Genomic DNA, 23,918 nt, shown 5'->3' with positions numbered 1-23,918 from the left:
GTGGTAGCAGATGAATGCAGTTGTCGAGTTCTTCTTGTAGCCCCGAGAATCAGACTTAGGGTCTGTTTCTCTTAGTGTTGCAGCAAAAGCAGCTGCTTTTTCTCAGTCTCTTTGCTTTTTCTCCTTGGCCTCCTCCTCATCACAGCTATAGAATAGTGAGGAGGCAATTCTTACTAACATCTCAAGTGAGCCATCTGGGGCAAAAGCCATTTTTGGAGCTTTTTCTCTCCAGCCTCCCATCACATTGGGACCCCACAACCAGTTAGTGTCCTCTCCCCAACTGTCAGCACAGGCAGCAGGAATCTTGGTGCAGACCTCTCCAGAGCTCCATGTGCTCCTCCACTGCAGCCTGTACTGTCAGGGGAAGAATGGCTTCCAGGGGGTCTCCCCAGGTATTGCGCAAGGTCCTCCTGGTTTACAGCTTCCAAATGGCTCTCGTGACGCTGGTCCACTAGATCGCTGACTCTTCAGTCTTAGTCTGTATTCTCATGTTCTCCAAGTCCTTGCTCAGCAGCTGCTCCTCTGCTGACTCTGGACCTTTCTGGTTCTCAACGGCAGAGGCAAGAGCGATCCATTGTGTAGCATGTATTGCCAGGGGTTTCTCCATGTCAAAATGATTCATGCACGTTGCAGGCAGGCCTCTGCAGCCAGTGTATGGTGGGCCAATTGTGTCATTGCTTCTCTGTGCCACGATATTTCTCAATTGCACCATGGCAGCTGGCCTGAGGGGTGGCTTCCCGGGTGTCTGCATGGCCGGGGGCTGGCCCAAAGGTCAGCGCACCCCACCCTGCGGCTTCCTGGGTGCCAGGGGCCCTCCTCCCACAAGAGCTTCTTTATATTTCTGATGGAGATCTTTCAATTTGACACTTAGCTTTTAATAATTGATTAATTGCTCTGCTATGCTTAGATCTAAAGTGTCCCTCTCTGTCCAATCTACTGGGATTAGAGCAGTGCCACTCCAATCAGTGGACTTATCCAATAATCACCCACCTTTAATTCCAGAACCCTTAATCCCAGCATTGCAGTATGAATTAGTCACACACTCTAGATTCAGCAACCCCAAAAAAACTCTATGACTTCATGAGGCTTTGGGGGGACATATAGACACAGATCATACATAATTCAATAGAATTCTTGTCTATTCACAAGTAAAAGCATTTCACTTTTGGAATTCAAGACCTCTAAATGTACAGACTTCAGGGGCTGGGGATTTAGCTCAGCGGCAAAAGCGCCTGCCTGGCAAGTGCAAGGTCGTGAGTTCAGTTCCTGGTACCGGAGAAAAACCAAAAAAAAAAAAAAAAATGTACAGACTTCAAAGATACAGGGATGAGAGGTTTCCCCACTTGGTCACTGGCAATTATGGTTAACAGGGCCACTCTTGTGTCCACCCTTGGTTGCCAGTGGAGCCAGAGAATCAAGATTCTAGGAGCATCAACTCTGATCCGTGCCAGGATCTTTCTTTCCCACCCATGGCCCTGTCCTTGGAATAGCACACCTGTCTTAGTTGAGAATTTAACCTTCTTTGGATCTCCTCTGCTCTTATAGTTAATCCTGTTTTTCAGCTTTCTTTGTCCATCCTCTGGCTGCACAAGATAAGAGCTTCTTTTTATACCCAATGGAGATCTTTCACTTTGACACTTAGGTTTTAATAACTGATTAATTACTCTGCTATGATTTAGATCTAAAATGTCCTCTAAAGGTCTCATATTTGAAGGTGGGGCTTGGTCAGAAGAGGTACATCACTGGGCACATGACCTGGAAAGATATATTCTAGTCCCTGGATCCTCCATACTCCATATATATTATTATTATTCTTTCTTCTTTCTTCTTTCTTCTTTCTTCTTTCTTCTTCTTTCTTCTTTCTTCTTTCTTCTTTCTTCTTTCTTCTTCTTTCTTCTTTCTTCTTTCTTCTTCTTCTTCTTCTTCTTCTTCTTCTTCTTCTTCTTCTTCTTCCTCTTCCTCTTCCTCTTCCTCTTCTTCCCCTTATTCTTCCTCTTCTTCTCCTTCTTCCTCTTCTTCTTCTCCTCCTTCCTCTTCCTCTTCCTCTACTTCTTCTCCTTCTTCTTCTTCATCCCTTCTCTCTATCTCTCTCTCTCTCTTTCTCTCTCTCTCTCTTCTAGCTGTTATGCAGTGAACAACTTTCCCCCACCATCTGTTCTGCCAAGTGGTTTCTGCCTTTGATCCTGATGACCATGCAGAGAATCCAGGAAATCTGCAAGCTAGATATACCCTTTCTCCTTTAAGTTGTGGATGTCAAGTATTTTGTCCCAGTGATGGGAAAGTGACTAATACAGAAAATATTTACCAAGAGTGGGACCACTGGTGACAATACCTGACAGTGTGGTTTAGAACCCTCTGGAACTGGTTTGTGAGAGGAGTTTGGAGAGGTTTAGGGATGTCAACTAGAGAAGTTTTGGAATGCTGAAAGCTAAGCTTGATAAAACATTCTAATTGGAGACCAGAGTGCTGATAGGAATGCAGGTAGTAAAGACCAGGCTCATGAGGTTTCAGATGGGAGTAGGGACTCAACTGGAAATTGGACTAGAGGTCATGTATGTTTCATTTTGGCAAAGAATTTGTCTATATTTTGCCCATGTTCTAAGGCTCTGTATGAGGCTGAATTTAAAAGTTACACCCTAATTAAAATCAAGGCAGCCTAACGTTCAGGAGTGGCATGGATATTGCTAGCTGCTCTTAGCCAGATTGACAGTGAGAAGCAGGGGGGAAAAAAAACAGAATTGATTTGAAAAGATTGCAGTTTCACCAGAAAGGAAGCACCTGCAAAGTTGTGGCAATGGAAAGCACAGTTGCTAAAAGATTAAAATTAAAAAGAAGTCAAGTACACTGTATAGGGACAAGAAGAAGATGCCTTGAGTACATCTAAGAAATCAGCAAGACCCCACCCACTGCAGGCTCAACGGTGCAAACCTGTACCATCTTTCATTTGAGAAGAGAGCCCCTGGGATATCTATTCATTCAGGGACACCTAGGGAAGTAAATCTCTGAGTTCACCCATCCAAGCACTGCATGGATGCTACCGCATCTATGGTCCAAGGGGACCCATATACTCCTTAAGCTGGCAACATATCTTGGCATCATTCATATGGTGTCTGGTTTTTCAAGCATGCAGAATGCGAGGGTTATGGGTCATGAAGGCTTCCACTCAGAGTATAGAAGAAGGCAAAAATGTGTGACAGAATCACAGTCCCTGCTAGGAGCCCTTGAAAGGGTAGTACAAGAAACTATGAGAATGAAGCCAAAGGTACTGTGGAGACACCAGGAAGTTGGAGATGCTAGGAACATTGAACGTCCTCTGAGGAAAGCCATGTACAGTGAGGAAATTGAGTCCAAGAGAGAAGCCATGTGGGCTGCAATCAGAAACTCCACAAGGGCAGAACTGGCCCAAGCTGGCCATGCAATTCCAGGATGTAATGTTTGCTCTGCTGGGTTTTAAACTTACTTTGGTCCAATTATTGTCGATTACTCTACTCTTCCTTTTTATTTTTTTATATTATGAAAAAATAAAACAAAATTTCATAGCAAAATAATAGGAGAATAACAATAGTTAATACATTGCATATTGTTATCTTTAAAATATTCAGAGTATAAGATATAAGCATCAAAATTTCTCTAATCAATATGAGCACAAATCTTCCTTTTTAATGAGCTGAGAGACACTAATAGTATAACTGACTTGCATTTTCTTCCCTTTTCCCTTTCATCCTTTCCCTTTCCCCTATCCTAGATCCTTTTTCTTTTTGAACAATTTCTTCCTATTTCACAATATCTATTGTACATTTTACTCTTTCAACTTCTTACTCCAGGGACACAATATCATGTTTACACATATAAGTCTGATTTATTTCATTTATGAGTATGATCTCAAGTTGCATCCATTTACCTATAAAAGTTTTGAGTTTACCCTTCTTTATGGCTGAGTAGTACTCCATTATATAAAAATACCATATCTTTTTTTATCCATTCCTCAGTTAGTGGGCATTTGAAACATTTGCCCAATGCCATTCTATGATGAAAATATTTAACTTTCTTTTTATCTTTACAGGGGCTCACAGCTAAGAGTTTTCCTTGAGTCTCAGAAGACATATTACGTTGTCTGGTGGTAGTGGTGGTTGTTTTAAGACAGGGTCTTGCTATGTAATCCAGGCTGTCCTTGAACTTCATATGGAGCCCAAGCTGGCCTTGAACTCATAGCCTTCTGCCTCAGCCTCCCAAGTTCTGGGATTACAGGCATTTGCCACCACACTGAGCTTCAGAGGACACTTTTTGTTTATTTGTTTGCTTTTGTTTTTGTTTTTCTTCTGGTACCAGGAATCAAACTCACAACCTTGCACTTGCCAGGCAGGCATTTTGCCGCTGAGCTAAATCCCCAGCCCCTAGAGCCTCAAATCTTTTTTTTTTTCTTTTTTCTGGTACCAGGAATCGAACTCACAACCTTGCACTTGCCAGGCAGGTGCTGTGCTGCTGAGCTAAATCCCCAGCCCCCAGAGGACACTTTAGACAGACTGAAATTATTTTGGTGACTTTTACAGATGGATCAAATATATTTTACACAATGAGATGGGCATTAGACTTTTAGATCTGAAATGTCCCACCTTCTGCCACAGGCTATTGGTGCTTCACATACCACCAGTGATGCTAGTTGGGTGGCTGGTAATACAGTTCTGAGACCCTGTCTTATTGCTTTCTTGGAACATTTCTGTCATCCACTGTCCTGATCGTGTTTCCCAGGAAGCAGACTCAGATGGAGATGCAGAGGGTGCTTTTGGTATCAATATCTGTAAAGGAAAAGAAAGGAAGTGGAACTTGGCAGAGGATGAAGTTTAGTTGCAAGCAGTCTCTGCAGAATGCCTCAGCTAATCCTGCAGGGAGTTCTAAAGAGGAGAGAACTATTCAGAGCTCTCCTGAGCTGGAATGAAAGGGCTGTGCTCCGTACCACTCATTAATCCATCACTGGATGTGGGTTGTTGAGATGGAGGCACATGAAGGCTCTCGTCAGCTTAGGAAATCCTTGAGGGCATTGATGGTTGAGGGCTTCCTTCCTGTCTTCCTTCCTGCCTATATTCTAGCAGCTGGAATAATAAATCCCCTCATTTTGAAGGGTAATTTGAGTAACAAATGTCAGCAACCACCACATACCCCAAACTGTGGAAACTAGACATACCCACAGGAATAATTCCATAGGTGTTCTTTGTCAATCTACAAATATGCCTGGGAAATATATGCTCTGTCCTTCACTCATTTTCCTCGCCCTGGAATCCTGAGTTGCAGAGTTTCCCCAGCATCTGAGAGCTTATTCCTATGGCAGAATCTATCCTAGTAATCTTTTCAGGGCCCATTCATGTGGCTGTTGGCAGGATACCTCAGTTTCTCAACAACAAGCCTCTCCTAGGGTCTACTTGATCATCTTCACAACATGGCATCTGATTCTCCCAGAGAAGGTTTTCTGAGAGAGCAAGAAAGATGAAGCTTCAAGCCTATTTATATTCTAATCTCAGGAATTATAAACTATCACTCCCGCCACATTGGATGCCTTACGAGTGAGTCACGAAGTACACTCCACACTCTAGGTGAACAGAATTAGGCTCCCCCCACACTTTTTTTGGGTACCAGGAATCAAACTCATGACCTTGTGCTTGCCAGGCAGGCACTGTGCTGCTGAGCTATATCCCTGGCCCAGACTCCACCTTTTGAAGGAAATAGTATCAAATAACTACAGACATATTTCAAAAGCACTACATATAGAAAGAAGAATATTCTCCCCAATTAACAGTGGTAGATATTTCTGAGGAAGTGAGAAGATGAACAAAGCACAGCCTTTGGTCTTTCCTCTGGTCTTAATAATAAGAACGTATGCCTGTAATATTTTTGTAGCTTAAAGTCAAAATATGATTGACTGCTGAAAATGTGACATCCTTACAAACTGGATAGAAAGTGAGCTGCTTATCTAAGGGGTAGACTGTTACTCACTGCCCTTCTCTACTATTTCTTCTGCCTGACCTCACCCAACTACACACAAAACAATGAGGAACACCATGATCATTACTCAGAGCTCCTCAGAGGAATTATTATTTTCATAGTGCATAAACAAGGAGTCAGATGACTGCACTTTATTGAGAAGTGAAAGACTGGGGGGAGAAAACACACATTAGAACCATTAGTCTGTCTCCTGCATTTCCATCCCTCATCCATAATTTCATTTAATGTGGAAGTTATCTTGTTAGCTTTGATGGGTGGATTGAAGGCTCTGGCTGGGACACAGACATACCAAGAATATCCCAGAGGACCCCTTGTAGTCACTTCAGTCCAGGCCCTTGGGTCCATTCTCTTTTTTGTATTCTATGACACATTCCCATTTTCAACAACCAGGGCCCACCCCCATATCTTCAGCCAAGCAGAGAAACCTGTGGGAGAATTTGTCAATGTCCAGGCAGAAAAACCACAAGTAGCTAGGCAGGATTTGTCCCATGGGGCTAGACTTACTATTAGAAATGTTTTTCTTTCCTTCCAGGCAAGATGTCTCCCCCTACCTTGGCCTTTACTGACCCCTTCAGGCCAGGGGAGGAACTTCAGCTGTCTCCACACTCCCATTTTCCCAGGCTGCCAGACTCCCTCACCTGATCTTTGCGCAGGAAAGATAGCAGAGTCCCAGACCCCACACTGTGTGGAGGAAATTAAGCCTGGTGGAGCACCAAGCAGGAACAAATAGGACAGGTGTCCCTACCATTAGGGAAGTGTTTTTGAAATAAGAGCTACTCCCCTCAGTTTACAGCCTTAGAACCATCTTGTGGGCCCCAGTCTCAACCAACAGCTTCAATGGTCTGTATCAAGTCCTCTGTTTCTCATTTGTTTATGACTCTCTCTTTCAGACAGGATCACACACTGGAGAACACCCATTGTAGAGACACTATTGGATTGGACGGGGAGGCTTCCCCAAATTGGGCCTTCTATGGTATGGGCCAGTTTAGATATGAGATGGCCACCCCCGGGGGTGTGAGCAAAGACAGCATCATTCTAACTCCATCTGCTGCCCCCACACAGCCTCTTAAGAGGCAAAATCTCTCTGACCTAATTCCACAGAATACACACCCTTATCTCTAGCCTCCCTGCACCTCTGAGAAGGATTACGAAGGACAGGGTCTGGAGTAACAAAATCCAAGGGTAAGTCCTCTTTTGGGAATCAGAACTTTGCCTCAAATCTTCCCTAGAAGTGGCTCTACATACAAATCCTGAGGTTTGCTTTCCACAGAGTAATCAGGTAGCGAGGATTCTCCCAGTGCCTCAGCCAGTCAGACCATGGTTGTGATTAAAGGTGAGTTAACAAAAGGAAACTGAACCCCGTAAGATAAATATTAGTTTCCCACATAATGTCATCCTTCCTCTAGATGCTTAATCCCTTTCTTCAGGTAAAAGTATGGCCCATGTGAGAGCAGGCTTAAAACATTTAGTCTGCTACACTGAGATGCTTTATAATTCCACACAAGAAGTAACAGAGCTAATGGTTTCTGCAGTGAGCTTTTTCAGAAAGCATCCAACCTGGAAGTTATTCCCTTCTCTTCAAGAGCCAAGGCTACTTATAAATATCTCAGTGCAAAGCAGAAAGAGATAAGCCATTCCCAGATACTAAGCAACATGCATTTCCACAGACTGAACAATATACCATCTGTGGTAAGCTGAATAATGGTCCTAAAGGTGCCCGCATTAATCCCTTGAGCTTGTGAATATATTCCTATGTGATAAAAAAAAGACTTTACATTTGCGATCAAGTTAAAAATCTTGAGACAGGGAGATTATTCTGGGTTATCTGGGTGGGCCCTAAATGTAATCACAAGTGTATTTGCAAGAGAGAGAAGAGAGGAGAATGCGATTTCACTATGAGAAGGTAATGTGTGCAGGGACTGGAGGGGTACACTGTGAAGATGAGGAAGGTGCCACAAGACAGGAACACAAATGTCCCTGAAAGATACGAGGAAGTAAATTCTCCCTCCGAAAGAAACCAGCACTGTCAACACCTTGACTTTAGCCTACTAGTCTCTGACTTCTAACCTCCCAAACTGTAAGAGAATTAATTTGTATTATTTTAAGCCACTAAATTATGGTGAGTTGTTACCATAGCAGTAGAAACTAACCCACTATCTTTCAATCCATTGTGTGTTATTTGAACAGCTTTATTAAGATATATGAAACACAATAAATTGAACATATTTAAAGTGCACAATCTGATGTGTTGACATATGTGTAATACATAAAGCCATCATCATAATCAAAACAGTTATCATACTCATTACCCGCAAAAGTTAACTCACACAATTTATATTCCCTTATATCCCCTTATATGCTCCTGGCTATTCCTGAATTCCCAGTCTTTTAGGCAACCACTGATCTATTTCCTGTCTATATAAGGTAGTTGGTTTTACATAAAGGGAACTATCCAGTGTATGTTCTCTTTGGTCTGGCTTCTTTCATTCAGCCTAGTTATTTTGAGATTCATCCAAGTTTTTGTGCACATTAGTAGTTCATCACCTTTTACAACTACTACTAAGTAGTGTTGCATTGTTTAGACATATTACAATTTGTTATACAATTGCCTGTTGGTAGACATTTAGGTTGTTTCCATTTTTGGGTTATCTTAAATAAAGCTGCTATGAACATTCACATAAATGTCCTTATAGGCTTTCAATTTTCTTTGATAAATACCTACAAAGGAAATGGCTGGGTCATATGATATATGTGTACTCTATCTTTTAGAAAATTATAAAACTCCTTTTCAAAGTGTTTTTGCTGCTTTACATTCCCAGCAACAGTAATACCTTCTATCACATTTTTCAAATTATTTAAGCTTTTCATTAATTGAAGCTCATCTCCGCTCCTAAATAAGGTAAATAAATGTAGTGTTGCTTTAATGAAAAACATAGATGTAAATGATAGAGAAAAAATGAAAATCAGAAAGAGAAAATGCAGATAGAAAGAAAAAATGGTAGTGAGAGGGAGAAAATTGAGAGGAAAGGGACAAAGGAAAATAAGACAACATAAAAAGGAGGGGGAAAGGTGAGGGAGAAACACACACACAAAAGAATATCAATCAGAGTCCCAGCAAAAATATGATGGTGCATTGGCTCGTGCAAATGAGGCTAGTTGCAAAGATTTTATTTTTTTTTTTTTTTTTTTTTGGTTTTTCTCCGGTACCGGGAACCGAACTCACGACCTGCGCTTGCTAGTTGCAAAGATTTTAATAAAGGGAATACTATATCTGCAAAGATGTAGGCAAGACAGGAAACCATCAATGTATAGTGCAGTCCCTTAATTTCTATCTTAGTCAGGGTTTACAGGTTAATAGGTTTCTACAGGATGCATAATTTAAAAGATTATTTTATAATATTCACCCAAAGAGTCAAATGCAGAAGAGTGCACAGGATCTGTACACACACTAGAAACCCAAAGATACAGCTGAGCACCTGGATCCCATGGCAACATCTTCTATGAGTCCAGCTGAAGACCTAGAGAACATGGCAATGTCTCATGCAAGTCTTTATCAAGGATCTGCACTGAAAAAGCTGGAAGGTCAGTGGTAGAAGCTAGGAATTCTGTGCCAGTAGGCTGGGGGATCTGCACTGGAGCCAGGAAGCGACACTCAAGGTAAGAACCAGAGCTCTCCAAAAAAGAACCACAGCCATCCTTAGTGAGTGAAGTCCTGAAGTCCTCTAAAGATGAGAAGAGCTGAGTGCATATCAGGAAAACCAGCACCAAGATTCTCCAGGAGGATCAACAGCACATCATCTTCCCCTCCAGTTCTCTTCTTATGCTGTTGACAACAATCCTTAGGTGGACCTTCCACACCCAGAACCATGATGATTCAATTCAGCTGGGTGTTACAAAGTGACCATTAATTAATCCGTTACAATTGCCATCTCTAGGTCTGCAGGGCCCATAGAAGGGAGACTCTGGGCACCCAGAGGGAGCAGATATCTCTATCTATGTTGATATTGATATAGATAGATAGATGATAGATAGATATGATAGAGATAGACGTAGACATAGATAGATATAGATATAGATATAGATGATGATATAGATATAGATGATATAGATAGATATCAACACAAGATAGCAAAGATAATTGCACTACTAATTTCTATTAGTTCATTGAAAGGAACAGTTTGTGCTTATATTATTTGATCAATTTTGCATGTTTATATCTTATAATCTGAGCAACCACTTTGAAGATAAAACTATAATTATTGTTAATTTCCTATTATCTTGTTTTGAAATTGTGTATCATTGAGTTTTTTTCTCTTTAAAATAAAAGAAAGAAACGGTCAACCCTTAGAGGTGGGATGCAGTCACATGTCTTCAACTCAGAAGGAACTGAGATACACTAATAAATACCTCCACTTCACTCTACACCTTGCCCCTGTCACCCACAGATGTTTTCCTTTGGCCAAACCTAGCCAGAAGTCAGAAAGCATAAGTCTGTGGACATACATTTAGTCAGCCCCTCTAGCCTGAGGTTGAGGGATAAAAAGTGGGTCTGTAAGGCAAAGAAATGACCCCCGGTATAGAAGCCAACAGAGGAAAGGGACAAGGAGCTAAACTGCTTTACTACTTGCCTCCATTGATGATATGAAAAGACTAAGAAAACAATATATAAAGACATAGAGGGCCGGGGATGTAGCTCAGCAGCATAGGGCCTGCCAGGCAAGCACAAGGCCCTGAGTTTGATTCCTGGTACAAAAAAAAAAAAGGCTTAGAAATGCACCTAGGGAAGACAGTGCCTTGTGGTGTGCAAGGCTGCTTACTCTGCGGCAGGATTCTGACTGCAGTTATCAACATGGTGTTGTGGGTATAGCTTGACTAGCATGCATATGAGGCCCCAGATTGGACTCCCAGTACAGAAAAAAATAGTTGTCAGCATGGTCCAATCAATTCTGAGGTCTGTTTTGAAGAATTCTTTTTGGAGTTTTAAATACAAAGCCTGATTGTGTTCTCATTAGAATGGGAGACACTCCTCCAATTCCTGAAACACAGTGCTGTGGCTTCATGAGAAGCGTGGACTAAGGAAACCAGTGTCTCCTGGAGGAAAGCCCGAGCCTCACAGTGCAGAGGCATGACAGGCAGACACAAAATGTCTTTAAACTGCTGTTCTAAGAGGGCAGGTTTTCTTGGCAAATGATCATTTTTTATCACATGATCTTTTTTGAGTTGATCATCACCATTTTTTCATTTCAATATGAGAATGGTTGGCAAAAAAAAAAAAAAAAAAAGATGATCATGAAAAGAACTCAAGCATCCATCAGACCCACTGAAGAGCCAAAAACTTTCTCTGCATCCTTTTTCCTTTAATCTTATAAAATTCTAAAATGAGTGTCCACTGAATTATATCTGTACATATTTAATCTCTCAAGAAAAATTTGTAATGTCCATAAATGACACATTTTAGAATGTTTTTGTATTATATTTTAACACCTTCCTTCAGATGGGAATACTGAGGCCTTTTTTTCTCATCTATTTTATTATAAACTGAAGGTATGGATATGCTAGTGTCTACTATGAATAAATTTTCCAGCCACTTTTCACAAAATAGGCACTGAAGGGAAAGCTTTGGATGACTGGGAGCAATTCTCACATCTGGATATATAGCCCAAGTTCCCTTTAATTGGAGCTTTTGGATGATCTGAATTCCTTGCACATTTTGCGCAGAACCTCTGAAGGGGAAAGTGAAGAAAAGTCAAGCTTATTGCTATCCGTTGCTTCTTCCCATTTCTGCATCCAAGAATCAAATGAAGTGATACTAATTGGACAAGTAGTTTGCTATGATTCTACACAAGCTGATAGGCAGAAAGATAGTCAACAACATTTTCTATTCCTTTGCTCACAAGTGTAAGCCAATTCAGGAGAGCGGAAAGAACACTTAAATATGAAGCCAGGAAGCTGGCATTCTAATTCCAGTGATTTTACTAACTAGCTGTCTGTTCTCAGGCAAATTCACTCAGTTCCTCTGTGTATGTTTCCTGTATTTTTCCAGTGGAAAGATTACACTCACCAATAGTGGGTGACATCCACCAGAAAAAAAAAAAAAAAAAAATCAGGTGGCTACAGCCAGGAGAGACCTAGTGGGTCACATGGGATCTATCACAAAGGTGAGAAACAGCCCAGGACCGCACAGCACTTCACAGAGAAGGTTAGGCAATGGCAAACCACAGGGTTCTGGAGGAGCCACACAGGCAGAATCACCACACTACAGAGCCAGACTCAGGCTGGGACTAATAAATGGCAGCGGGTATTTTAGGGAACACAGTAGAGTCTTGTCAGGAGCACAACTGACAAAGTCTCTGGAAAGGCAAATCTTGAGTAAGTGCGTAAGCAAAGACCCTGACATCAGACAGAGTCCTGTGCAGACTGAGCTGGGACAAGAATAATGACAGGTACAAAAAGTAGGGATAAGCTGAACGTGGAAAACAAAACAACAAGGGGAGTCCAAGCAGAGCACACACTACTCTCTGGATAAAGTTTTTGCCAATTTCCTGGAGATAAATTGCAAACTAGTTTATCAATGCCTTCAAAAAAGGTATATTGAACATCCTTGGTAGACCAGGGACTTACTTCGGTGTCAGAGGCAGGGATACAACTATGAACACAAATGGCTCATCTTAGAACTTACAGCTAATAAGAAAACAGGTGAAGTGCTGGGAAGGAAAGAATCTAATATGCTACGGAGCACATAAACCAAGAAAGAGACTGGGCAGCAACTGACCCGAGCACAGAACAAGGGGAGGGGCCAAGGCAGCAAGTACAAGCTCACTCCAGAAACTGACAGCAGCCCGAGCAAGGTGGTATGTGTTTGTAATCTCAGCTTCCTTGGAGGCTGAGGCAAGCAGATCACTTGAGCCTATGAGTTTAAGAAAAGCCTGGGCAACCGAGCAAGACCACATTTCAAAAATAAAACAAGAAAGAAACCAAAAGCCTGCTCCTGAGAGCCAGAGGAGAGAGGTATGTTAGGTGAGGCTAGCCACAGACCGGAGCTGACCTCTCAGGATGTGGGAGATCTGGTTAAGGGTTCTGTTATTCATCCTAAGGTTAATGGGAGACCACCGTAAGATGTTAAGTAGGACCTAGCATGACTGGACATGTGTTTTGAAAAAAATCACTCTGGCTCCAGTTTGGAAAACAAATCAGAACACCTTGTACATGGCTTAAAGCTCACTATATCTGAGCATGCCCACATTAGCTGTATTCTCATGCTACTGTATAATAAAGAATTTTTCTGGTATTTATCCTGGGTTCCTGGGCAGGGCATCAAAAACCCTTGTAATTTCCCAGTGGATAGGTACGTCTTCATTTTCCATGAGCCCCCCAATCACACCTGAGGTTACACCAATGCAGAGACTCAGAGCAAGTCCCTAGAGAGCTTCCAGGAGGGCACTGTTCATCGGAGAGGCCCACCATGTGATTAGACAGCTAGGATTCTGAGCAACATTATATCAGCTCAGCCTGACTGCTGGGGAGGAGACGAGGGCTGAAGATTCAGTTCTATTACTTGGCCAATGCTTTAATCAGCTGTGCCTACAAAATGAGAAACTCTGAACCAACAGAAACTCTGAACACCAAAGCTCAGTGGAGCTTCCTGGTTGGTGAACATATTGATGTGTGGGGAAGATTATTTCCCTCTGATTCCATAGCAGAAGGTACAGATGCTACACTTCCAGACCCTCCCAGTCCTTCCCTGGAACCATGTGTTTCTTCCTTTGGCTTTTCCTGATGTGTATCCTTTGTAGGAAAATTTAATTTAAGAAAAAGTGCTTTCCTGAGTTCTTTGAGTCATTTTGGCAAATTATTGTACCCGAGGGAGTTGTTGGAACTCCCCAATTTGTAGGCAGCTGATCAAAAGTGTGATGGCCTGTGGATTTCCAACTTTTTGACTAGCATATAAATTGATGCCGAGATATAGCTCAGCGGTACAAGTGCCTGTCTGGCAAGTACAAGGTCCTGAGTTCGATTCTCGGTACCAAAAAACAAAAAAATTGAGAGAAGTCCTGTGGAGGACTGCACCTTTAACTTATGGGGGCTGTACTAAGTCCAGTGGGGTCTGAACTTCAGTATGCCAGGTATTGTCACACCAAATGGGCACAGATACTAGACTTCCAGTTGAAACAGAATACTCACTATGGAGTTCAAACAAAACACTCACTATATTTTATTTTAGTGTGTTATTGTTTGTGTCTAGATGCCCCCCTAAAGCCTCATGAAGTCATGGGGCTTTAAGAGGCTTTAAGAGTTTATGACTGATTCATGGTCCAGTGCTGGAATTATGGGTGTGAGTGCTACACCCATCCTGGGGTGGGCAGCCTGCATAGAGCGTAAGGGAGGGAAAGAGGCTTGCTCTCTGCTGCTCCTCCCCTCTTGCTCTTGCTGCTTTTGCTGTCTCCTGTCACTTTGCAGTGTTTCCCTGTGCCATGCAACCAGGCCTTTGAGCCAGCTGGTTATAGACTAAAACTTCCACAGACTGTGAGCTAAATAAACCTTTCCCTCCTTAATTTTGGGAGTTGGGTATTTTGTCTCAGGGAGAGAAAAGTAACCAACACATAGTCATTTTCAATGAACATCAAAAACTTTTTGTTTAAGGGAATTTAAAAAGCAAACACACAAAAACACCATGTGTCTCAAAGCTAAGAAATGGCAGATTTGTCTGCCTTTGAGAAAGACCACTAGGGCTGGGGATTTAGCTCAGTGGCACAGCGCCTGCCTAGAAAGTGCAAGGTCATGAGTTCAATTCATTGGGGGGGAGGGTGTTTTAAAAAAAAAAAAGAAAGAAAGACCACTGGCTTTGAGCAATTTAAAATCAAGTCTTTGTTAAAAATAAATAAATACAATAAAATCAGGTCTTCATTTCCTGGCAGCCAGCCCTCAGTGAGCTCAGCGTCATTTGCACTTTCTTGTTACTAGCCCTCATATAATCTGAGGGTGAAACCTTGTTATTCCCACTGCTGGCCACATTTCTGCCTATTGCCATTTGCTTGAGAATGTTTTCCCTCAGCCAGAGTCACCCCTGATGACATGCCTGTCATCTCGGACCATCCTGCCATGGACTTCCTTCCCAATAACTGGTGTGGATTCAGTCTTTTGGTTACCTTTGGCATCTTCAGGATTCAGTGGGGGTGGTTGCTTTTGAGGTTTTTGTTTTTGCTTCAGCAGTACTGGATATTGAACCCCAAGCATTGCTTGGTACTAGCCAAGAATTCTTCCACTGAGCTGCATCCTCAGCACTTCTAGAGAACTTTAAAATTTAACCATGTTTTTATACTTCTTAAAAACTAGTTGCCTACATAAGCATCACTTGCCAACTCACACTGCTCCATTTTCATGCCCTTTCCAGACCACCCATGCGCTACCTTGCTAACAGATTAATAAACATTGGATTGGGCTCCAGGTTGACACATCTAAGAAATTTTGTTGAATATTTCCCAAGTATAACTACAAGAAAAATTCAGGTTAATAGTGGGCAGGAAGTACCAAAATGGGGGGAAGGGAATATCTCTTACAGAATGCTGGCTTAATAATACCAAATAGACTACAGATCACATATTCAATATGCCCAAGCAAGACACATTAATTAGAAAGATACTGGTATTTACCATAGATACATCATTTAACAAATTCTGTCATTTAAGTCTTTGGGTTGCTGTAATCATTTGTGTTGTAAATTTTGTTATTAAATTTTTCATATAATAGTTCTTTTTCATGAATTCCACAGCAAAGATGTTTCTTGTTTCAGCAGTCAATTATGTAGTAATTATGCAAGAGGAAAATATCCAATTGTCCATTCTCTTTACCAAAGATAGACCCAAAAGAATTCAATGAATCATGCAGCAATTCAACTTTTCCCCACTCCTATGCAGCAAATACCTTTTTACCTCTTTCCTCTTTCTCATCTCCTTGGATATTCTTATACCTCTTCCAGGAAAAAAAATACACAAAAATTTTTGATGCCTAGAAGTTGGAGGGAAAAAAAGAATGGCTAGCATTTTGCTTCTTGTTCTATTGGTTGCAAAGCTCATTTGAGAATCTCCAGGCTTCATTTACTCATGTTCAAGATCTACCCTTTACCCACTGGTATTATTTACTTAATGTTGGTTTTGCTAGAACCATAGGCCGAGAAATAGCTAGTGGACCCTGCCCCCACTTCCTAGCTTAGTCCCCCTTTATCTTGTGCTACTAAGACTATATATAACTATAGGTTCCCCCCCCCCACGTCAGCTTTATCAAGATTTCTTTCTAGGGTATCACTAAAATTGTGTCACTACTAATTGTGTTCCTCAATATAAATAAAAGATGGATAATATTCCCTATTACAGAGTAGAAGGAAGAAAGTATATGTCATGTAGAATGTATAGATATATAAAGAGATGCATGTAGGTATGTATAGATACATTCTGACTTATCTCAGGTCTGCATTCTTTTGTTATTTGTGATAATATTCTTTCTCACATAACTATCTACTTTTTTCAAACCATTTTTCCTTACAGACAGTATTCAGAATACTTCTAGGTAGTAGTTACCAGCATCAGGTATATCCAGACTAATTAATTACAGAGTCACAATACTTTAATAAGCATTTAGAGTTTCTATCAAAAATAAATGTTGTAAATGTTGTAAATGCAGTTGGTCCTTATAATTATATAAATGTAGTTCTATGGCCCCTGGTAATGTCATGAGGTTTTCTTGTTATTATTTGATCTTCAATAATTGGACCCACTACAAAGCCAACTAAGACTTTTAAGTGCTATTTTCATTCCCCCAAAAAATAGGAAGATTGAAATAAAGCAAGATAAAGCCTTTTGGTCACAGTGAGAAGCCAGAGGGCCATTCTACCTGTCTCTTTGCATGAACTCCACCTCAAACACACACGTACAAGAATCCACTTCAAACAAGCCACTATCATTAACTCAAACCTGATCAATAAAGCCAGCAGAAGGCAGCCTTGTTCCATGCCATTAGAGAGAAAATATATCACCATTATTTAGGCAACCTGGGGAGAGAGACATCTAGTTTTTTCCCTTGAAAATAATAAGAAAAGTAAATAGCATAGCAGTCTTTGAAAGTCTGTGAACAGTACAATATGGATGGAATTTATTATACATGATCTTCAAAAAATCTTTATTACTTTAATTTTAGAGCTTTGTTAATCTGATGGCAGAAATAATTAAATTTAAACATATGCATTATGAGATGAAACAATAAATTTTCCTCTGCTACATGATAAAAGTTGTAATGTTGCAGCTGTATGACACAGTTTGTCTTCCCACCTACACAGACCAGCTGCCATTTCTCCAGGATCTGGAATAAGATTGCACACTCTTCACGTAAAGAGCTTGGGGTGGACTCCAAATGCATCTATTTCTTTTTCTTTTTCTTTTTCTTCTTCTTTTATTCTTTGAGACAGGATCTCGCTATGCAGTTCAGGCTGTGCTTGAGCTCACTTTATAGCACAGGCTGACCTCAACCTCACAGTGATCCTCCTGCCTCAGCTTCCCAAGTGCTGAGATTACAGGTATGCACCACAATGCCTGGCTAAACGCATCATTTGATGTGCTGGAACTCTTGAGAGTAAAGTTCCTGCCTTCCTGGCTTCCTATTGAAACATATGCTCAGACCACATGAATGAGATAGGCCAAGGGAAAAATACAGCAGAGGGACTTCACCCTTAGAATTCTTCCATTTTAATGAGATATGCATAAAAGTGGCCTCTCATAAAGGAATAATATTTTAGGTATACATAGCAAACAGTCCCCATCCCCCCATTTAGGGGCATTCTCTCTTAGATGCCACAGTTTCCAGAATTTGAAGAGCTTGGGAGACCTCAGTTACATGGAACATTGATTCTGAGAGCTGTTTCCTTGCTGAGCCACTTAAGAGGCTGCAGTCAGTTAATGCACCAGACATTCCTGCATGTCTACACAACATACAGCAGTGTACAGTTGTGTGTGCACACACAACTCTACTGCTGTATATTTTTAACACTTAGTTTTCAGCAAATTTGCTTATACATGCCTTTTCAGCCATGTCCTATAATAATATATAGCGCCTAAAATATGTGGGTGAGATGTAAGTTTTTTAAAGCTTACCCTGAAACTGCCACCTCACCACAGGCCAATCAATCATGAAGAGAAAGCTCCAAAACTGTGAGCCAAAATATACCTTTTGTCTATGTAAGCTTGTTTATCTCAGGTACTTGCTACAATAATGGAAAATTGACTCACACAGGCAGTATCAAGTCTAAGTAATAGTTTGTCTTATTCATCCAGATAACTCTCTTACATAGGCAAGAATAGTTTGCAATGACTTGCACGTGTAAGGACACACCTTCCTTTTGTGCCATTAAATATAATAATTATACTTATTGACAAAAGTGCTTCATCATAATGTTTTTATCTGCATATGTATGTCAACGGAATCAAGTCCATCCCTTCTCTCTCGGCTTTTGTGCTTAAAGCTGACTTCCTAGCAGAAGTCCTCTGAGCGAGTTGGAATAAGCTGAGTGAGTGACTGGCTGGGTTTCTAGGACTTCGAAGTGCTTACAGGTCTTTGTCATCTCCCACCTGAAAGGCAGTTTGGCATGGTCAAGTATGGGGTGGGCATCTTCCTCTCGTTTCCTGACACTCACATTTTTGTGTTATTGCAGATCGCTTTGTACTACTAGAAATGGGAATAGTCTTTGCAATGTATCTATTTTTCTTCTTTACTGCATGCTTTTGCAGATATCCTTTCCTTATTATTTAAAATGTATACAGACCTCCCCTCACCCCACTTTGGAAGGCAAGACCTGGACCTGACTGTGAACTACCTAATCACTAATTATATTCCTTGGGCAAATCATTTAACCTCTAGGAGGTAAAATTCTATCATAAAATGAAAGGAGAATAATATCTGTCCACCTCACATTATTGGGGAAATCGAGTGAAAAGATATGTGAGTATTAGAACTGTTTTGTAAATAGTAAGTTGCTCTTCAGATACTCATAATTACTCTGTTAGACCATATGACTCATCTGTATTTCAAGTCTAATTTCTTTTTGGTTGTTGGAAAATGTATTAGTTAATCTTTAATTGTTAATTTAGCACTTGTTTGCTTTATTCAGAATGTCTATTTTGAAGTGCAAGGCTGAATTCACTTCCCCAGATCTGCCCTACTTGAATGTTTCATTTCTTAAGTTTTTTAAAAATCTCGATACACAGCAGTGCTCACGTCTTTTCTTGCTGATTTAAGGGCCATTTGTGCTTGATGTAACTTAAATAACATTTTTAGTCTGTTTTGCAATGATCATTACCTCCATTTTTTTTATTCCTTTTCAGAATAGAACAATATAAGGAATTATCCTGCTCTTTAAATGATAAAGAATTATTAAGAGGATATAGGGTCCACTTCATTTTTTTAAAAGAGGTTCCAACCGTTTTCTGAATTGTGTATTGTTCCCGATGATTGCTCTTTTTCAAGATTAATTAAAATAAATATTTCTGTGGGCTCATTGCTTTTCCTAAAACTATTTTAGGAAGCCCATATTGATATTTCCAGTTTAATACATTTCCCCTTAATTACCTTAGTGACTGGTCTCTGCTATACTGCTGAAAATCCTTTAGTGAATTTTTAAATTAATATAATAGAATTTGTAACTAGGAGCTGGATAGGATTTCTACACTCCACCTTCATCCTATATACTTTTTCCACTATGTCAGTCCTTTCTGCCCTCTTTTTCAATAGAATTTAGAAAGAATCTATAGATGGAATTACAGCCAGAGAGCCTATCATTTTTATAAAAAATTGAAACCGTGGATATAGCTCAGAGGCAGAGTACTGGCCTAGCATGTACAAGGCTGTGGGTTGTGTTTTAGAGTCCCAGCAAGGAAGGGGGAAGAGTGAAAGGGAGAAGGAGAAAGGGAAGAGAGAGGAGAATGGGGAGGGGAAGGAGGTGAAGGAGGAAGGAGAAGAGAGGGAAGGGGAAGAGGTAGGGAAGGAGGGGAAGGGAAGAGAGAGTGAGAGAAGGGAAGAGAGGGAGGGGAGGGAGAAAGAGGAAGGGGAGGGAGGGGGAAAGGAAAAAGGGAAGGGAAAGAGGTGGAGAGGAGGGGAAACGGAGGAAAAGGGAAGGGGGAGGGAGAGGAGGGAAGGAGATAGAAGGGGAGGAGGAGGGAGAAGGAGGAGGAAAGACAAACTAACCACAAGCCCTTTAATAATTCTTCTTATTAGCTACATTCCTTCCAGCCACTGTGCAAGCACCAAAGGCCACCTCAGTTTCTTTAGCTATAAATGAAAGAAATAGGGCTGGGGATTTAGCTCAGTGGCACAGCGCCCGCCTGGCAAGCGTGAGGTCATGAGTTCAATTCTCAGTACTGAAAAAAACAAACAAACAAACAAATAAATAAATAAAAGGAACGCTACACTATTTCCAAGGTCATTTATCCAGCTCTAAATTTCAGCACTAAATAACATATAAGCTGTTGGTTCATTCATCAATTTCCCCCTTTTTGCTATTCTACCTGCAAACTGCACAAACATGTGTTCATGTGTACATATGTATGCACACAAAATGAGGTGGTGAGAAGGAAAATGAGGTAACTGAATAGACAATCCCTTGCTTCTAAAATCAGGGAAGACCCACTCCCCTAGATCTGCTCCAATATGTGAGGCACCTAAGAGACATCACACCAGGCATCACCTTCTATGGTGTCTTAGTTACTTTTCTCATTGCTGAGACAAAAAACCTAACACCTAAAGTTGAAGGTGGAAAGGTTTATTTAGCTCACAGGTTTATAGAGGTTTCAGTCCATAATCAGCTGGCTCCAAGGCAGGGTGGCAAGACAGAGGGGCATCAAAGAGGAGAAACAGTTCATGGGAGGCAGAAGACAGCAAAAGCAAGCAAGCAAGGGACGTGACAAGCCTCTTTCTGCCTCTTATATTGTATCCAGGCTACTGGAACTGGGGGATGCCAAACCAGTCAGGGGACTGACCTAGTAATCAGTGACCAACATTGCACCATGAATCAATCACACACACTAGATCCACCATCTAGGAAAAAGTCCCACCTATGGCCACATGACACTTGGGGGGACATCTAGACATAAGCTGTAACATACATACGGTAAGCATGTGGCACCGATTTCAGCCCAGACTGGATGAGATGAGAGGCCTCTGGCCTTCTGGTGGAAAAACAGCGACTTTATCACCATCTCTGATCCAGAAGAGCACTAAGACCATCTGGGATGCAACACCCAGAAGCTTCAGTGAAGTGACCTGAAATCCCAACCAAGGACCAGCCTCCCTTGCCCAAGCTTTGCCTCAGAAGTGGCGTTTTGTCATTTTGAGGAATGCTATTCCTGTACATTTTCAATTTGCACCTCAAAAAGTTAGGCTGGGTCCCAGAGTTATGTTGAAATAGCCTACCTTTTTACTCATATTTTGAGCACTCATGGCAGAAGAAAAAATTTTAAACATCACACAATTCAGAACGAAGTTAAACAGAATAAATATGCCACCCACAGGGTTCTGGTTTCTCCTTTGAATTTCATTATATTTCATTTACACTCAAAACACATCTCAAAAGACATCTGCGGCAACTAGTGGCAGGAAAGTGAGGGATGGAATTGTTTTGACAGGTTGTGAATAGGAAGGTTGCAGCTACTTTAAATTATTGAGCAGCCAATTTTTAATGCACATCTATATGCCTATTTGTTCCTGCAAGCAACAAATATTTACTAGTTCATACAGTGCCAGTCATTGCCTACTTGCCCAGATCTCTTCCCCACCCTTCTCCTGAAAATTGTTACCCATTCATCCCTGCCAACTGTCTTCCAGCTAGAATGGCCAGTGGGGGGCACTAGTAAGAGCTTCGAGGTCTAAAGGTAGGAAAAACTAGACTACTTTTTCTTCTCTTTTTCCTTCTCCTTCTCCTCCTTCTTCTTCTCCTCCTCCTCCTCTCCCTCTTTCTCCTCCTCCCACACTTCCCCCCTCTTCTTTCTCCTCTTCTCCTTCTGCTCCTTCTCCTGTTCTTCCTCCCCCTCCTCTTCCTTCTGCTTCCTCTTCCCCTTCTCCTCCTCCTTCTTCTTCTCCTCTTCCTTCTCCTCCTCTTCTCCCCCTCCTCCAGCATCAATTTTCTGCATTGATGCAAACTCCCCATCTCATGACCCCTGCCTCCAAGGGTCTTTGATAGCTCTAACTCCATGCTACAAATTACTCAAATGTCTGGCCAGTCTAAGCTCCCTATGGTTCCTTGCAGCGTCCCCTGATATGGAATGAGAAAGAGCACAAAGTTTGAGGGTCTCCCCCACTCCAAGTCTACTGCATATTCTAGGTTAATATTAAACCTCAAAATGTCTATTAACATTATAACAGCATACTACCCCACCACCACCACCGAGCTCTGGTCTCCCCTTTGAATTCCAATTACACTTAGCCTACACTGTCAAACTCGTGATTCAAGAAGTCATTTTGGGTCAATTATGGCAACTTAGGCAGGCCAAGAGAAACAGAGAGCTCATACATTGCTGGTAACCCTTGATATAAGGCCTGGAGCAGCCCTTCTGAATCTGGGTTTCATGAGAAAATTAAAGTCTAAAGCTCAAAGCCATCTATTTTATATAACGAATTAATGTATATCTCTTCTGCATGTACAGTGATATCCTTGGAAGAACTTGGAAGATGTATGTGACATCCTTGGAAGAACTGAGAAAACAGTCACTCAAGTAATATCTGTAGGACTTAATTCTTTCTGGGAAGCCTGGTTGAGACAGACTGTCTTAACAACAGAGTTGGTTGCAATAATACTTTTGTCACGCTCTTGAACCTGTGTAGTTCAAAGAATCACACATAATAATTATGTTCAACTTGGAGTTATGGACATAAAGACATAGTGAGAGAACATGGGAAAGTTACTAGGCAACCAAAGAAGCCCAAAGTAGCCCACACCCAGGTCTCTTGATAGCCTTCTACATTCCTTCTTCACGTGTGAGACTCAGCACATGTGTATTGATTTAACAAGATGTGTCACATCCATTCCACTAACCGCACCCATTCTTCTTTAACCAAAGAACCAAAAATAAAAATAAAAATTAACCCTATTTTATCTGCATACTTTGCCTTTGCAGGGACCAGTTTCTGGACATTTCTCCAAACAAAACCATGCCGCCCTCCACCATCCCCAAACTTTTGCCTTAGTCCGCTGAGTTGTATGAAAATGGAGAAGATTAAGGGCTGCAGAGAAGATTAAGGGGTGCAGCAGCCTAAGCTCCCATAGGCTAAGGAATGATGGGGTCCCAGGGAAGATGTATCATCTACCTAGGGCTCCCAGAGTTCTGCCAATACAACAAGCTGAGCCTCCCTGTGGGAGAAGAGCAATGGATGGGTGGGAAGGAGGTGTGGATAAATCTGTTTCCCACTTTCTTTGCCAGTTGTTTTCTAGGTGTTTCACTGACACATCCTATTTCCGCCACTAGATTGTAAATTTCCTGGTGCACGGAAGAAGTTGGTGCTGTAAATCTTTAATTTCTTACAGTGTTTAGCACAGTGCTTTTCCTGAAGATGCTTAATCAGCATCTTGTTGATTAATTAGAATCTTCTTTGGGAGGAAGGTATGCACGTAACAATTATAGAGTAAGGCTTATGGGTGAGTATGGTATGAATATTATATGGTTTAAAAGATTTAATATTGTGCAGTATGAGCAGGAATCTCCTCCACATCCTGCCCCATAGCACCTCCTGGGAGCCACCACCCTGAGAGTTAGTCAGCAATAGAACCCTGACAGAATCTTGAGGGGGCACCTTCAGCACTGCTGGAATTGAGTAAAGCATCTCCTGGAGATAGAGCCACAGTCTCTTTCTAACCTGACTCTAAGAACAGCACACAAGCCAGAAACTGT

At 41.4% G+C, this 23,918-nt stretch overlaps 1 long non-coding RNA gene across 2 annotated transcripts in view; it reads right to left on the bottom strand.

Annotated features, from left to right (window-relative positions):
- The window catches only part of LOC106147743, a 61,738-nt gene that overhangs the window by 8,572 nt on the left and 29,248 nt on the right, over nt 1–23,918 (bottom strand). For both annotated transcript variants that reach the window (XR_001232670.1, XR_001232671.1), the window contains exon 2: nt 4,614–4,796. This is a non-coding gene — a long non-coding RNA (uncharacterized LOC106147743). The remainder of the gene's footprint in view (nt 1–4,613; nt 4,797–23,918) is intronic.

This window comes from Chinchilla lanigera, unplaced genomic scaffold, assembly GCF_000276665.1.
Source record: "Chinchilla lanigera isolate Chin_1 unplaced genomic scaffold, ChiLan1.0 scaffold00008, whole genome shotgun sequence".
NCBI classification, from domain to species: domain Eukaryota; kingdom Metazoa; phylum Chordata; class Mammalia; order Rodentia; family Chinchillidae; genus Chinchilla; species Chinchilla lanigera.
Note: the sequence above shows the minus strand (reverse complement) of the source record. Positions and strands in the feature narration are given on the sequence as shown.